Source organism: Nomascus leucogenys, chromosome 12 (assembly GCF_006542625.1).
Source record: "Nomascus leucogenys isolate Asia chromosome 12, Asia_NLE_v1, whole genome shotgun sequence".
NCBI classification, from domain to species: Eukaryota; Metazoa; Chordata; class Mammalia; order Primates; family Hylobatidae; genus Nomascus; species Nomascus leucogenys.
In genome coordinates this window covers 63,533,634-63,549,712 of record NC_044392.1, presented here as the reverse complement: position 1 = coordinate 63,549,712, position 16,079 = coordinate 63,533,634, and the positions used below count along the sequence as shown (strand labels likewise).

Sequence of the window (16,079 nt, the reverse complement as noted above, 5' to 3'; positions counted from 1 at the left end):
CTGACTTGCCACACCTGCCTGTGGAGGAGGGAACAACTGAAAGCTTGAGGGGAGACACCTCCTCCTCCTCCGACGCCTTCTGCACCTGAACTCAAACATACAGCTCTGCTGGGAAGGGGCTTTTGCGTTTTCAAAGACTTATCCATTTCCCTTCTCTGTAGTGCCCACCCTCCCACTCCCCCGCTCCCTCAGCCCACCCAACCCAAATCAAAGCCTTCTGGAATGGTCTGTGCCTCTGAGCAGACAGGATGTCCTCAGGAAGACCCTGATCCAAAGGGATTCGGGGTGGTGGGGTAGTTTAGGGGTGGCGACCAAAGCACACAGGCCCCTTCTTCATCCCTAGCGTGTTTTCCTTCTCCTGAGTCTTGGTGAGTCAGAGCCACAGGGCCACACACAAGGCTCCTATTCAGGGTTCGTTTTCCTTCCCCTCTACTCAGATCTTGGCATCTCTCACTCCTTCCTTCTCTATGTGGGCCTTATTCTCACCATGGGAAAGCTCTGCTCCCTGCCCTGTGCCGCCTCACTTTCCCCCAACAACCCACCCAACAACACACACGCGCGCGCGCACACACACATACACACGCGCACACACACGCACACACATATGCGCGCGCGTGCGCACACACACACACTCCTCTTCCTTGCCTTTTGAGAGTTTGCAGGCCCAGCTGGTTACAAACATATAGGAGGTAGAACAAAATAGAAATGTTACACCAACAAATCCTTATTCACATATTCAACCGGTTTTATTGCTTCTGGCTCCGTGCAGACCTCACCCAGGTTGAGAAGGGGACACACACCACACACTCGCTGTGCTTGCCGTTTATCTCTTCAGCATATAGTTATTAAGTACTGACTCTGTGTCAAGCAAGCATCATGCTAAGGGCTGGCATTTACACTCCGGTGGAGAAACATGTCTCAAAGAGGTGACTCTCAAGGTTGTGCAGGGCAGGATATTACAAGTGTTCCAAACGAGGGATGGGGCCCCTAAGATTCAGGAGAGCTGGAAACCCGTGGGTCTAGAGACTTAAGAAGCACCTGCTTTAAATAAAAGGGAGAAGGAGATCGGTTTGCATTGATAGGGTTTTGGGTACACTACAGCAAGGGGTCTGAGCAAGAAAAGCAGTTCAGAACAGGAGCTTTGTCGGTCCGTGCGCAACCTTGGACAAGTGAGTGAACCTCCGCCAGCCTCCATCTCAGCATCAGTAAAATAAAGATGGGAACCTCCCTCTCAGGGTTTTGTGAGAATTCCGTGAGATAAAGCAGGCACGTGTCTAGCACATAGTAAGAACTCCATGGGTTTGCTGCTCCCTTTGTGGAGCGGCGCTGTGGATGAAGGGGCGGCGATAGAAGTTGCTTGTCTAGATTGGAAGCCATGTGGTTCTGACGCCAAGGCCCGGCTGCAACGTGCCCGACGGGCTACTCCGGGCTGGCAGCCCCGCCCTTCTTCGGAAAGCTGACTTACTCGCGCCCCCTGGTGTTTCACATGCTGTGACTCTCTCTCGACCGAGGTCTGGTCGCGCGCCACCTCTCTGAGGAAAGGACAGGGTCAGCGGCCAGGAAGGGGCCCACTTCAGACGCCGGCGCAAACAAGGATGCGCCTCCTCTCGTCCCCGTGCTCAGCCGCCTCCCTGGTGTCTTAAGTTCGGAGCACAGCAGCTTACCCTGCCTGAAAAGCGGAACGAAGCCCAGACTGCGTAAAAAAAACAGAATAGAAACCGCCTCACAACATCGTTGTGAGCCTTAAATGAGCAAATTTAAGACTTAAAACTGGTCCTTGACATAAGAAAGCCTTCAAAAAGTGATAGCTATTAGTATTATGTAGCTCCTAGAACAGCGCCTGACATGTAGTAGATGCTCATAACTGTTAAAAAAGGGGCCAGGAGGACTCTTTATCTATGTATGCATTCATCCATTTAATTATGCTTCAGAAATGTCTTGCTCTTTTTATACTGTCGATGCTGTAAAATACAAAACCCATAATAAGCCAAGTAAGTAAGCAGGAGCCAGCACTCTGGGAGGAAAACAAAGAGATTTTCTTCATTGAAATATCCATATCACAGTTCCTATTAGGTGCCAGGCACTGGGATAGGCACTGGGATAGAGAAATAAATCAGTTACAGGCATTTAGGGATTTTAGGTGCTGGTGGGAGAAACAAACATGAAACGCAGTGTTATGTGGATTATAATAAATAGAGGAACAAGCTGTGGCTGCACAGTTAACCCCCAGTGGAGTCAGGAAAGGTCTCACAGAGGAAGGGACACTTGTCTTGGTCTTGAAGGAGAGGTAGATGCTCCCAGGTGAAGAAGAGAATGAAGGGCATTCCAAGGAATGAGGATAGCATATACAGTGCACCAAGTTGCCAGCAGGCACCGTGTTTCTGGTGAGAAGCCTGGGAAGGAAGTCTAGATCAGGAGAAGTAAGCAGGAACTCGACAGGAAAGGGCATGGTCTGCCCAGGCAAAGAATTTGGGCCCTTATTTGGTGGGCCACTGGAAGCCTGAATTGAGGAGCATTATGAGCACAGGCACATTTACCAAGAAGCTAATGAGGTTTAAGCTTCGAGGCCCATCATTGGCATGGCCCCTTCCAAACCCTGAAGAGCCCAAGCAATGTGGTCGTAAAATTTGCAAAATAAAATTAAATCTTAACTGCAATCAGTTAACACTGTTGTATCTTTTCACTCTTTCTCCTATATCACACTTTCCCCCATGTTGGATGGCCTTGGAGTGGTAGCCATAAGCATTTTTGGAATTCAACTAAAAGTAAGTTGAATGAAGCACTACTTTATTTAATACTTGTACTTAATTTTCCCCTTTTCTTCTTGATACATAATACTTTACATATTTATGGGGTATATATGATCATATACGTAGTATGTATAATGGTCAAGCTTGTTATACACGTAGTATGTATAATGGTCAAGTCAGGATATTTGGGGTATCCATCACCTTGAGTATTTATCATTTCTATGTGTTGGTATCATTTCAAGTCCTCTCTTCTAGTTACTTTGAAACATACAAAGTATTGTTGCCAAGTATAGTCACCCTATTCTGCTATCAAACATTAGAACTTATTTCTTCTATCTAACTGTATGTTTGTACCCATTAATCAACTTCTTTTCATTCCCCTCCCACCAACCACCCTTCCCAGACTCTGGTATCTATCATTCTATTCTCTACGGCCATGAGGTCAAGTTTTTTAGCTCCCACATATGAGTAAGAACATGCAGCATTTGTCTTTCTGTGCCTGGCTAATTTCATTTAACATAATGACTTCCAGCACCATCCTTATGGCTGCAAATGAGTTGATTTCATTCTTTTTTATGACCAATAATATTCCATTTTGTATCTATACGAAGTTTTCTCTATTCATTCATCCGTTGATGGACACTTAGGTTTATATCTTTGCTATCGTGAGTCGTGCTGTAATACACATCTGAATGCAGGCATCCCTTTGATATACTATTATCCTTTAGCTAGATACCCAGTAGTAGGATTCCTGGATTATGGTAGTTCTATTTTTAGTTTTTAATAAATCTCCATATTGTTTTCCATAGTGGTTGTACTAATTTACATTCCCACCAACAGTGTATAAGAGTTCCCTATTCTCTGCACCCTCATCAGCCTCTGTTATTTTTTTCTTCTTTATAATAGCCATTCTAACTTGGGTAAGACGATATCTCATTTTGGTTTTGTTTTGCACTTCCCTAATCATTCATGACATTGAACATTTTTTCATGTATCCATTGGCCATTTGTCAGTCTTCTTTTGAGAAACGTCTATTCATGCCATTTTCCCATTTTAATGGGATTATTATTATTATTTACTGTTTAGTTGTTTGAGTTCCTTGTATATTCTGGAATTAGTCACCTGTTGCATGAGTAGTTAGCAAATATTTTCTCCCATTCAAGAGGTTGTCTCTTTACTCTGTTGATTGTTTCTTCTGCTACATAGAAGTTTTTCCGTTTAATACAGTCCTATTTGTCTATTTTTTGTTTTGTTTCCTGTGCTTTTGAGGTCTTGGCCATAAAATCTTTGCCTAGACCAATGCCCTGAAGAGTTTTCCTTATGTTTTCTTCTAGTAGTTTTATAGTTTTCCATCTTACATTAAAATTCTTAATCCATCTTGAGTTGTCTTCTATATATAGTGAAAGATAGGAATCCAGTTGCATTCTTGTGCATATGGTTATTCAGTTTTCCCAGCACCATTTATTGAAGAGGGTGTTCTTTCCCCATTGTATGTCCTTGGTGATTTGTTGAAGATGAGTTGGCTGTAAATATGTGGATTTATTTCTGAGTTTTCAGTTCTGTTCCATTGGTCTATGTGTCTGCTTTTATACCAATACCATCCTGATTTGGTCACTAAAGCCATGTAATCCATTTTGAATTAAGTCAAGAAGTGACTCTGAAGACACATCTGAAGATAGTGTGATATTTCCACTTTATTGTTTTTGCTCAGGATTACATTGGCTATTCTGGCTGTTTTTTGGTTCCATACAAATTTTAGTATTTTTTTTCTATTCTGCGGAAAATGACATTGGTATTTTGATGGGGATTGCATTGAATCTGTAGATTGCTGCAAGCAGTATGGTCATTTTAATAATACTAATTATTCTAGTCGATGAGCATGGAATGCCTTTCCATTTGTTTTGTCGTCTTGAATTTTGTTCATCAGTTTTTTGTAGTATACCTTGTAGGGATCTTTCACCTACTTAGTTAAGTTTATTCCTAGGTTTTTTGTTTGTTTGTTTTTGTAGCTATTGTAAATCAGATTTCTTTTTTTTTTTTTTTTTTTTTTTTTTTTTGAGACGGAGCTCTGTCACCCAGGCTGGAGTGCAGTGTGCGATCTCAGCTCACTACAGCCTCCGTCTCCCAGGTTCAAGGTATTCGCCTGCCTCAGCTTCCCGAGTAGCTGGGATTACAGGCACATGCCACCATGCCCGGCTAATTTTTGTATTTTTAGTAGAGATGGGGTTTCACCCTGTTAGCCAGACTGGTCTCGAACTCCCAACCTCAGGTGATCTACCTATCTTGGCCTTCCAAAGTGCTGGGATTACAGGTGTGAGTCACCATATCCGGACTATTTATATCTTCTTGTACTATGTCTTCAAAAATTGTCGTGATTATTATTTCTGAGTAGCTCATCTTTTAGTCATTCTACTCAAGATATGAGTAGTTTACACACCACAATTACAGTGTTATGATATTGTGTGTTTTTCTGTGTACGTCCTATTACCAGTGAGTTTTGTACCTTCGGATAATTTTTGATTGCTCAATGACCTTTTCTTTCAGACTGAAGAACTCTTTTCAGCATTTCTTGTAGGACAGGTCTGGTGTTGATGAAATTCCTCAGCTTTTGTTCTGGGAAAGTCTTTATTTCTCCTTCATGTTTGAAGGATATTTTCACCAGATATAATTTTCTAGGGTAAAAGTTTTTTCCTTCAGTACTTTAAATATATCATGCCACTCTCAGCAGAGCGCGGTGGCTCACCCTTGTAATTCCAGCACTTTGGGAGGCTAAGGCGAGTGGATCACCTGAGGACGGGAGTGTGAGACCAGCCTGGCCAATATGGTGAAAGCCTATTTTTGCTGAAAATATAAAAATTAGCCAGGTGTGGTGGTGCACGCCTGTAGTCCTAGCTACTTGGCCGGCTGAGGTGTGAGGATCACTTGAGCCCAGGAGGCAGATGTTGCAGTGAGTCAAGATCACACCACTGCACTCCAGCCTGGGTGACAGAGTGAGACTCTGTCTCTAAATAAATAAATCAATAATAAATCAATAATAAATCATGCTGCTACGGTGTACAAATGGGGGAAAGGCGTCCGCTCTCTATGCACGAGCCTAAGCACTGAGGTTGTTCCACCAGTGGGGGTAGGATCACTGCCCCAGGCCCCAGACAGTCAGCTCTCAGGCTCACCCACCTGGGCTCCTGGTGGCAGAAACTGCTGCATTTGTGTGGGTGTGGGGCAGGAAGGGGAGGTGGTGGGATGGGTGGAAGGAATTCCGATTACGAGCCCCAGAATAGAGTCTGTGCCACTGCTGGGGGCACGGTCGCTCCTCAAAGGGTCTGGAAAGTGTGTGCTCTGGCTTACTGTGACTGTGTCCCAGGGGCTTCCTCCTTGGTGTGTGGCACCATCCTTTCCCTGAGGAGTAGTATTTCATGTGACCGAGGGTACTGGGGCCCTGTGCACCTTTGGGTCCAGCCAGTGCTGTGCCACTGTAACCCTCTGAGTGAACACTAAGGGATATCAGCAGGGGATCCTGAAATGTGGACATAGGAGGGTGTGCTTCCCAGGGCAGGATGCAGTCCAGTGGTGGCTGTGCTTTCACAATGGTGCTGTGCTGCAGCCACGTATGTCTTGGGGAAGCATGTGACCCTGCATGAGTCCCCTGTCTGGTGCGATGCCCTGACAGGGCCTCCAGACCACCACCCACACTAGTCTCAAGAGTTTGTATGGGTAGAGGAGCTCTCTCATGGCTAGGACTGCAGCAGTCTGCAGCAGGGATGTGTATAGCAGAGGGATTCTCATGGCCAACCTTGGCTGAGTTGACCACTCACTTCCTGCTCCATCTGTGCCTCAGGTATTTCCCATAACTTCTCTGTTGAACTCCAATGTTCTCTCCTACATGTTCTATTGGAGGTATGATTATCTATTCACAATTATTGATTCCTTCTGTAAAGAGTGAGTGTCCAATGTCTCTAGTCAGCCATTTTGAACCCCTATCTCGGTTTTTTGAGAGATTTCTGTGGTTTGCTGTCACTTCCATGAGTTTATGCTAGCCATGCCAATAGGAATAGCTTCTAGAAATACTCCCATCAATCCATGTGCTGCCTGACCTAACATAATGACATGAAGCAGCAGTGCCAAAGGTTGTATTCTAGGAATACACCCTATAGTATCTGGCACTAAAAGTAAAGTGGGAAGCGAAGGAGAAACAAGTTTGGAATATGTGGAGCCAGAACACATCTATAGAAAATTCATCTAGTTCTCAGCTGTGGAAAATTATAAGTGGGCAATTAATTTCTTATTAATGCCTAGCCAAAACAAAATTTATCTCTTGCTAAGGAAACTGCTCAGTGATGCAGCGTACATAATTATAAATGCAGCATACATATGAAAATGTAATCAAGAAGTATGAAGTCAAAAGATATATATTTTTTTTTATTTTCAAGAATTCTACTTCTGACTTCAAAATAGAGTAACAGGAACTGGATTTATTCTCACACCTAAAAAAAACTAAACATTAAGCCAAATGTATTAAAGACATTGACTATCAGACAACAAAGGACACAGATGGGAAAGAAAGTGAGTCTTATAATTGCCCCCCAACAGGAAGGAGAAATCCAGGCATGGCCTCATGATCTCCTTAAATTGAGGGGGTAAAGCTGGGAGTCTTGGAAGGGAAGAGTATTGGAGGTAAGACAGCTTCAATGAGAGAGATCACAAGAGGATGTGAGAGGCCTACCCTGGAGTCTTCAACTAAGGGCTAATCAGCAAATCTATGAGGAAACTACCCAAGGCCAATGAGGGAACCACCCAAAAGGATTAGAAGAAACTACTCAGAGATCTCATGGGACTGGGAGTAGTTTCTGTTCTCATTAGCAAAAAATGAAAAATCTCATAATTTGCAGCCACATTTATAGAGTCTTCAGAGTTTTGTCTCTATAGTGGGCCAAAATAAGCCCTAGAATAAATGATGCTCTGTTCCCACCAACCCCCAACCAATGAAAAAAAAAAGACTCAAAAGGATAAAACTGTTTCTAAGTGATTATGTCTCAGAATAAAGCTCAAGAATATGTATAGGAAAACAAAAATATCCAGCAGTCAAAAGGTAAAAATCACAATGTGTGGCATCCAATAAAAAATTACAAAGAAGTAGAAAAATATGGCAAATAATTAGAAGAAAACTCAGTCCTTGAAAATTACTCCAGGTTGGGCAACATGGAGAAACCTTGTCTCTACAAAAAATACAAAATTTAGCTGGGTGTGGTCGTGTGTGCCAGGAGTCCCAGCTACTCAGGAGGCTGAGGTGGGAGGATCACTTGAGCTTTGGGAGATTGATGCTACCGTGAGTTGTGATCATGCCACTGCACTCTAGCCTGGGCAACAAAGCAATGCTAAAAAAGAAAAGAAGGAGAGAAAGAGAAAGAGAGAGGGAGGGAGGGAAGGAGGAAGGGGAGGGAAGGGGATAGAGAGAGGGAAGGAGGGAGAAAGGGAGAGAGAGGAAAGAAAGGAAAGGAAGAAAAAGAAAAGAAAGAAAGAAAAGAAAGAAAGAAAGAGAGAAAGAAAGGAAAGAAAGAAAGAAAGAAAGAAAGAAAGAAAGAAAGAAAGAAAGAAGGGAGGGAGGGAGGGAGGGAAGGAAAGAAGGAAGGAAGGAAAGAAGGAAGGAAGGAAGGAAGGAAAAGGAAAAAAGAAAGAAAAAAGAGAAAGAAAGAAAGAAAAAAGGAAGGAAGGAAGGAAAAGAAAGAGAGAGGGAGGAAGGGAGGGTGGCAGGGACAGGAGAGACGGAGGGAAGGAGGGAGGGAGAGGAAAGGAAGGAAGGAAGGAAGGAAAGGAAAGGAAGAAAGAAAGAAAAAAAGGAAGGAAGGAAAAGAAAGAGAGAGGGAGGAAGGGAGGGCAGGAGGGACAGGAGAGAGGGAGGGAAGGAGGGAGGGAGAGGAAAGGAAGGAAGGAAGGAAGGAAGGAAGGAAGGAAGGAAGGAAGGAAAAGAGGGAGGGAAGGAGAGGAAAGGAAGGAAGGAAGGAAGGAAGGAAAAGAGGGAGGGAGGGAGAGAGGGAAGGCAAGCTGGTCAAAATAACACAGTGACAGAAATAGCAATTACATTAAAGTAGCTATTATAACTGTACTGTATATTCAAGGAGATAGGGAAAAGATTCAGTTTGGTAACTAGAGACATGAAAGATGCAGAAAAACTAAAACCAAACTTCTGGAGAGGAAAATCCCAGTATCTGAGATTTAAAAAAAATGGATGAGATTAGCAACAGATTACACATTGTGGAAGAAATGATTATTAAATATGAAGAAATATTAATAAAAGCAATCCATAATAAAACACAGAACATAAGAAAATTTTTTTTAATGAACAAAGTATCAGTGAGCTTTGGGTCACATTCAAGTGACCTAATGTAAGTTTAATCAGCATCCCCAAAGAAAAATATTTGAACAAATAATAGCCAAGATTTTCCAAATTTGATGAAAACAATAAATTCACAGATACAAAAAAAGCCAATAAATATAAACATAAGAAACATGAAGGAAACTGCAACAAGAAACATCATAATCGGCTGGGCGCAGTGGCTCACACCTGTAATCCCAGCACTTTGGGAGGCCGAGGCGGGTGGATCATGAGGTCAGGAGATCGAGATTATCCTAGCTAACACAGTGAAACCCCGTCTCTACTAAAAATACAAAAAAAAAAAAAAAAAAAAAAAAAAATTAGCCGGGCGTGGTGGCGGGTGGCTGTAGTCCCAGCTACTCAGGAGGCTGAGGCAGGAGAGTGGCGTGAACCCGGGAGGCAGAGCTTGCAGTGAGACAAGATTGGGCCACTGCACTCAAGCCTGGGTGACAGAGAGAGACTCTGTCTCAAAAAAAAAAAAAAAAAAGAGGAAAAGAAAAAGAAACATCATAATCAAATAGCCTAAAACCTATGATAAAGAGAATGCTTTTTTTTTTTTTTTTTGAGATGGAGTTTCACTCTGTCACCCAGGCTGGAGTGCGGTGGCACAATCTCGGCTCACCGCAACCTCCGCCTCCTGGGTTCAAGCGATTCTCCTGCCTCAGCCTCCCAAGTAGCTGGGACTACAGGTTTGAGCCACCACATCTGACTAATTTTTTTTTTGTATTTTTAGTGGAGATGGGGTTTCACCGTGTTAGCCAGGATGGTCTCAATCTCCTGATCTCATGATCTGCCTGCCTCCGCCTCCCAAAGGGCTGGGATTACAGGCGTGAGCCACCATGCCCAACCAAGAGAACACTTTTAAAACAACCAGAGGAAAAAAAGCTATTACATACAGATGAACAAACATAAAAGAACATGAGATTTCTCATTAGTAATGACACAATCCTGAAGACAGTGGAGCAGTTAGTGGTGGACTACTGAGGAAAAAAACTGTCAACCTAGAATTCTAAACCCAGTGAAAATACCTTTCAAAAGCAATGGCAATAGTCACTTTTTAAAATGTGAAACACCGTTCAGAAAAATGAGGATCGTGATATGGTTTCAATCTGTATCCCCACCCAAATCTCATGTCGAATTGTGATCTCCAATGTTGGAGATGGAGTCTGGTGGGAGGTGATTGGATCATGAGCATGGATCCTTCATGAATAGCTTAGCACCCTTGGTGCTGTTCTCATGATAATGAGTAAGTTCTTGAGAGATCTGGTTGTTTAAAAGTGTGTAGCAATCCCCCCCACACACCCCCAGCTCTCTCTCTTGCTCCTGCTTTGGCCATGTGATGTGCCTGCTACCCCTTCATTTTCCACCACAATTGTTAAGTTTCCTGAGGCCTCCCCAGAAATGGAGCAGATTCTAGCATCATGCTTCCTGTACAGCCAACAGAACCAGGAGACAGTTAAACCTCTTTTCATTATAAATTACCCAGTCTCAGGTACTTCTGTACAGCAATACATGAATGGACTAATACAGATTGCTTTCCTTGATGTGTGAGAGTCATCATCTCTCCTGTTGGTTCATTATTGGGTGTGCTGTAAATAAAATCATTTGCAATTAAAGTGAGATTTGCCCACACACAAAAAGCAAAATAAAGCTATTTCTCAAGCATGCACATGATGAAAGAATTCCTCATCAGCAGAACTGCAGTACAAGAAATACTAAAGGAAGTAGTTCAGGCAAAATAAAACTAATAACAAATCTGCATCTATACAAAGGAATGATGAGCATCAAAAAATGGTAGGCATATGGGTAAATATGAAAGACTTACCCATTTTAAAGAGATTTAAAGAACAATAACTTTTCTTTAAATATTTGAATCTCTCTAAAGAGTTATCACAGTGTATTGTGGGGTTTTTCACATATGTAGAAATAAAACGTATGACAATGATAGCACAAACGCTGAAGGAAGAGAAATGGAAATATACTGTAGTAAGATTCTTATTCTGTAAATGCATCAGCATAATATCACATGAAGCTAGACCACAATAAGTTAAAGATGTACACAATAAGCCATAAAGCAACCATTTAAAAAAGCAAAACAAAACTAATAAGGCAACAAAGAAGATAAAAATAGAGTCATAAAAATAATCTATAAGAAGGAAAGAAGAACAAAGAACAGATGGTAGAAAAATAAGATTATTGATTTAAGCTAACTATATGAATAATCACTTACAATTTAAATAGCCTAAACAACTCAATTAAAGGCAGCAATTGTCCAGTATTTTAAAGACAAACACCCAAAACTATGCTGCCCACAAGAAATCCACTCTAAATATAAAGACATGTATAGGGTAAATTATTATTGACTACCCCACCCAAATGCAACAGAATACATATTATTTTTTAATGCACACACAGAACATTTACAATGATAGACAATATTTTTGGCTACTGAAAAGTCTCAATAAATTTTAAAAGATCTAAATCATGCAAATTATGTTCGGCCACAATGGAATTCAATTAGAGTAAATAAAATGCAGGTCTCTGGGATATCCCTAAATATTTGGAAAACAACACACTTCCAAATAACCCATGGGTCAAAGGAAATTAAAGGAGAAATTAGAAAATAATTTGAACTGAATGAAAAGGAAAATGTAACATATCATTATTTATGGGACACAGATTGAGTACTTAAAGAGAAATTTATAACACTAAATGCCTATATTAAAAAAGAAGAAAGATATAAAATCAGTTAAGCAAATAGAAGTCCAAATGACATCACCAAGATGGTGGATGAGAAGGTAATGCTCATCCCCCACTGAGAAAAACAACGAATAAACAACTACATACCAACCAAAATAGCTCTGGGAGAGCTGCAGAGTACAATGAAAAACTTACAGCAACCCAGAGGAGCACACAAACCAAGATAGCCATATTAAAAAATACAGAAAGTATCTTACCTACTCCACCCCATCCCCCAGTCCAAGCACAGCTTTGCACCAAGAGGTATCTCCTGGACACAACCCACAACCTCCACCTGTGGGAGAAAAGGAGAGCAGGAGGACCCCAGTATCCTTTGCCACCAATGCAAACATTGACTTTTACCACTGAGGACCCCTGTAGTTTCCACCAGTGATGATCTCAACTGACAGAGCTTTCCAGGGTCCATGCTGCTGTGTCCCCCTGGAGAAGAAGCTGCTGTGTCCCCAGTGGCCAAGATTGCCAACTCACCCTCTCACAATTGCATGTATGCTCTAGACCCCAGAGCCAAGGCTGCTACATGTATGATGGACACTTCTGACACTGGCACCACCACTGCCATGGGCACACCTATACCCCAGATCACAGAGCCATGGCTGTTCTGTGTGCACCCAAGCATCAAATACCAGCACCACTACCAACATGAGCGCACCTGCACTGTGAATCTGGCACAAAAAGGGATCCCATCAGCTGTGAAGTCCTCCCAAGCAGGAATAAGAGAACAGGAAAATGTCAGCAGCCTTTGCTGTTGCATTTGGGTGGGGTAGTCAATAATAATTTACCCTATACATGTCTTTATATTTAGAGTACCCAAGCAACTTTTTCTGCCACTGTGTACACCCACAGCCTTGGCTGCTGAGGGCCTCCAGAGCCATTGGCCATGCTGACCTCAGCTGATGGAGCTTTATAGAGAGTATGCTGCTGTACCCACCATGGAGTTGGAGCTGATGCTGTGGCTTCCCAGAGCTAGAACCATCACGCCCAACTCAGACAGCATCTTCATGCCCACTTATACATGGTCTTTCCCTATTGAAGTGAGTCCATAAAGTCTGGAAGAGGTGGCTATTACTTCAAACATGCAGACATCACTACAAGGCTAAAGAAACATAAAAAAATCAAGGAAATATTACACCACCAAAGGAACACAATAATTTTTCAGTAATTAACCCCAAAGAAATAGAGATCTATGAACTACCTAAAGAATAATTCAAAATAATTGTTTAAGGAAGCTTGGTGGCTACAAGAAGACACTGACAATTCAGTGAAACCAGAAAAGCAATACAAGAACAGATTAAAAGTTCAAGAAAGAGATAGAAATCATTTTAAAATGACCAAACAAATTATGGAGTTGAAGAATACAATGAATGAAATTGAGAATACAATGAATGAAATTGAAAATACAATAGAGAATTTCAACAGCATACTTGATCAAGCAAAATAATTAAAAAAAAATCTGTGAACCTGAAGACACATCATTTGAAATTATCCAGTCAACAGACAAAAGAGAAAAAAGAATGGAAAACAGTAAAGAAAGCCTTGAACCTGGGAGGCAGAGGTTGCAGTGAGTTGAGATTGTGCCACTGCACTCCAGCCTGGGCAACAAGAGTGAAAACTCCATCTCAAAAAAAAAAAAAATTTAAATTAGCCAGGCTAATTTAAATGGTGGTGCATGCCTGTGGTTCCAGCTATTTGGGAGGCTGATGTGGGAGAATAGTTTGAACCCAAGAGGTCAAGCCTGCAGTGAGTCATGATTGTGTTACTACACTCCAACCTGGATGACAGAACAAGACTCTGTGTCAAAAAATAATAATAATCACAAAAAAAATTTTGAGACAGAGCCTTGCTCTGTCACCCAGGCTGGAGCGCAGTGATGTTATCATAGCTCACTGTAGTCTTAAACTTCTGGACTCAAGCAATCGTCCTGCCTCAGCCTACTGATAATCTGGGACTACAGGCACGTGCCACCAGCCCTGCTAATTTTTCATTTATTTTTTTGTAGAGACAGGGTCTTGCTATGTTGCCCAGGCTAGTCTCAAACTCCTGGCCTCAAGCAATCCTCCTGCCTCACCCTCCCAAAGCACTGGAATTACAGGCATTAGCCACCATGCCCAGCCCTAGTCACATTTCTAGACACAAACAGCAAACTATTCAGAAAGAAAATTAAGGAAACAATCCCATTCCCATTAGCAACAAAAAGAATAAGATATTGAGGAATAAACTTAGCCAAAAAGACTTGTACACTAAAACTATAAAACACTGAAGGAAATTAAATAACATTATAGATAAATGAAAAAGACATCACATGTCCATAGATTGAAAAAATATTGGTAAAATGCTCATACTACCCAAAGTGATCTACAGATTTAACGCCATCCCTATCAAAATCCCAATGGTATTCTTTACAGAAATAGACAATAGAATCCTAAAATTCACATGGGATGACAAAAGACCTAGAATGTCCAAAGCAATCTAAGCAAGAACAAAGCTGGATGAACTACACTTCCCAATTTTGAAATTTATTATAGCCAGATACAGGGTAGTCCCAGCTACCTGGGAGTGGAGTCTGAGGCAGGAGGATGCTTCCCCCTAGGAGTTTGAGGCTGCAGTGTGCTATGATTGCACCTGTGAATAGCCACTGCACTCCAGCCTGGGCAACATAGATACACACACACACACACACACACACACACACACACACACACACACACATTATAGTAATCAAAACAGTATGGTACTTGCATAAAAACAATATATAGAGCAAAGGAACAGAATAGAGCTCCCAGAAACAAATCCATGCATCTATAGTCAACTGATCTTCAACAAGGATGCCAATAACACACAATTGGAAAAGGATCATCTCCTCAATAAATAGTGTTGGGAAAACTGGATATACAAATGCAGAAGGATGAAACTGGATCCATGTCTCACACTATATAAAAAAATCAACTCAAAAAGGATTAAAGATCTAAGCTTAAAAGCTAAAACCATAAAACTCCTAGAAGAAAACATAGGGGAACATTTTCTTGATATTGGTCTGGGAAATGATTTTTTTTTGTTATGACACAAAAAGCACAAGCAACAGAAGCAAAAATAGACAAATTGGACTGCATCAAACTAAAAAGCTTCTGCACAGCAAAGGAAACAACAGAGAAAAAAGGCAGTCTAAGGAATGGGAGAAAATATTTTCAAACCATGTATCTGATAAGAGGTTAACATTTAAAATATATGAGGAACTCATACAACTGAATAGCAAAAAAAGAAAGAAAAAGAAAGAAAGAAAGAAAGAAAGAAAGAATAAATTTAAAAAATAAATAACCATATTTTAAAATGAGTAAAGGACCTGAATAGACATTGCTCAAAAGAAGGCATTCAGATGGCCAATAAGTATATGAAATCATCAGAGAAATGCAAATCAAATGAAATGTCACTTCGCACCTGTTAGAATTAGTATTATCAAAAAGACAAAAGCCAGGTATGGTGGCTTGCACTTATAAATTCAGCTATTCAGGAGACTGAGGTGGGAGGATCACTTGAGCCCTAGAGTTCAAGACCAACCTGGGCAACATAGTGAGACTTAGTCTCCAAAAATTATATATATATAATTTTATATAATAATTTTAACAATTTTATATAATAATTTATATAATAAATTTTATATATCATTTTTATATATAATAATTTTGTCTCCAAAAATTATATCTATATATAATATAGATATACATATATATAGAGAGAGAGAGAGAGAAGAGGGTCTCACTTGTCACCCAGGCTGGAGTTTGGTGGTGCAGTCTCAGCTCACTGCAACCTCCACTTCCCAGGCTCAAATGATCCTCCTGCCTCAGCCTCCTGAGTGGCTAATTTTTTTTTTGTTTTTGTAGAGACAGGGTTTCACTACATTGCCTAGACTGGTCTCAAACTCCTGGACTCAAGTGATTCACCTACCTGGGCCTCCCAAAGTGCTGGGATTACAGGTGTGAGCCACTGTGCCTGGCCCCCAAAATTTTTTAAATTTAAATTTAAATTTTTAAAATCACCAAACTCCATGCCTGGCATGTGCCTGTAGTCCCAGCTACTCAGAAGGCTGAGGTGGGAGGATTGCTTGAGACCAGGAGTTCAGGCTGAAGCAGTGAGCTTTGATCATGCCACTGCACTCCAGCCTGGGTGATAAGGTGAGGTCCCATTCCCAGTCTTAAAAAAAAAAA

General features: G+C 41.4%; 1 protein-coding gene across 2 annotated transcripts in view; it reads left to right on the top strand.

Moving 5' to 3' along the window:
- The first annotated feature begins 1,571 nt into the window (after window positions 1–1,571).
- Window positions 1,572–16,079, top strand: part of WNT2B (Wnt family member 2B) — a 62,424-nt gene continuing 47,916 nt past the window's right edge. For both annotated transcript variants that reach the window (XM_003267986.4, XM_012500512.2), the window contains exon 1: window positions 1,572–2,765. The gene's annotated coding sequence lies outside the window, so the exon portion shown is untranslated. The remainder of the gene's footprint in view (window positions 2,766–16,079) is intronic.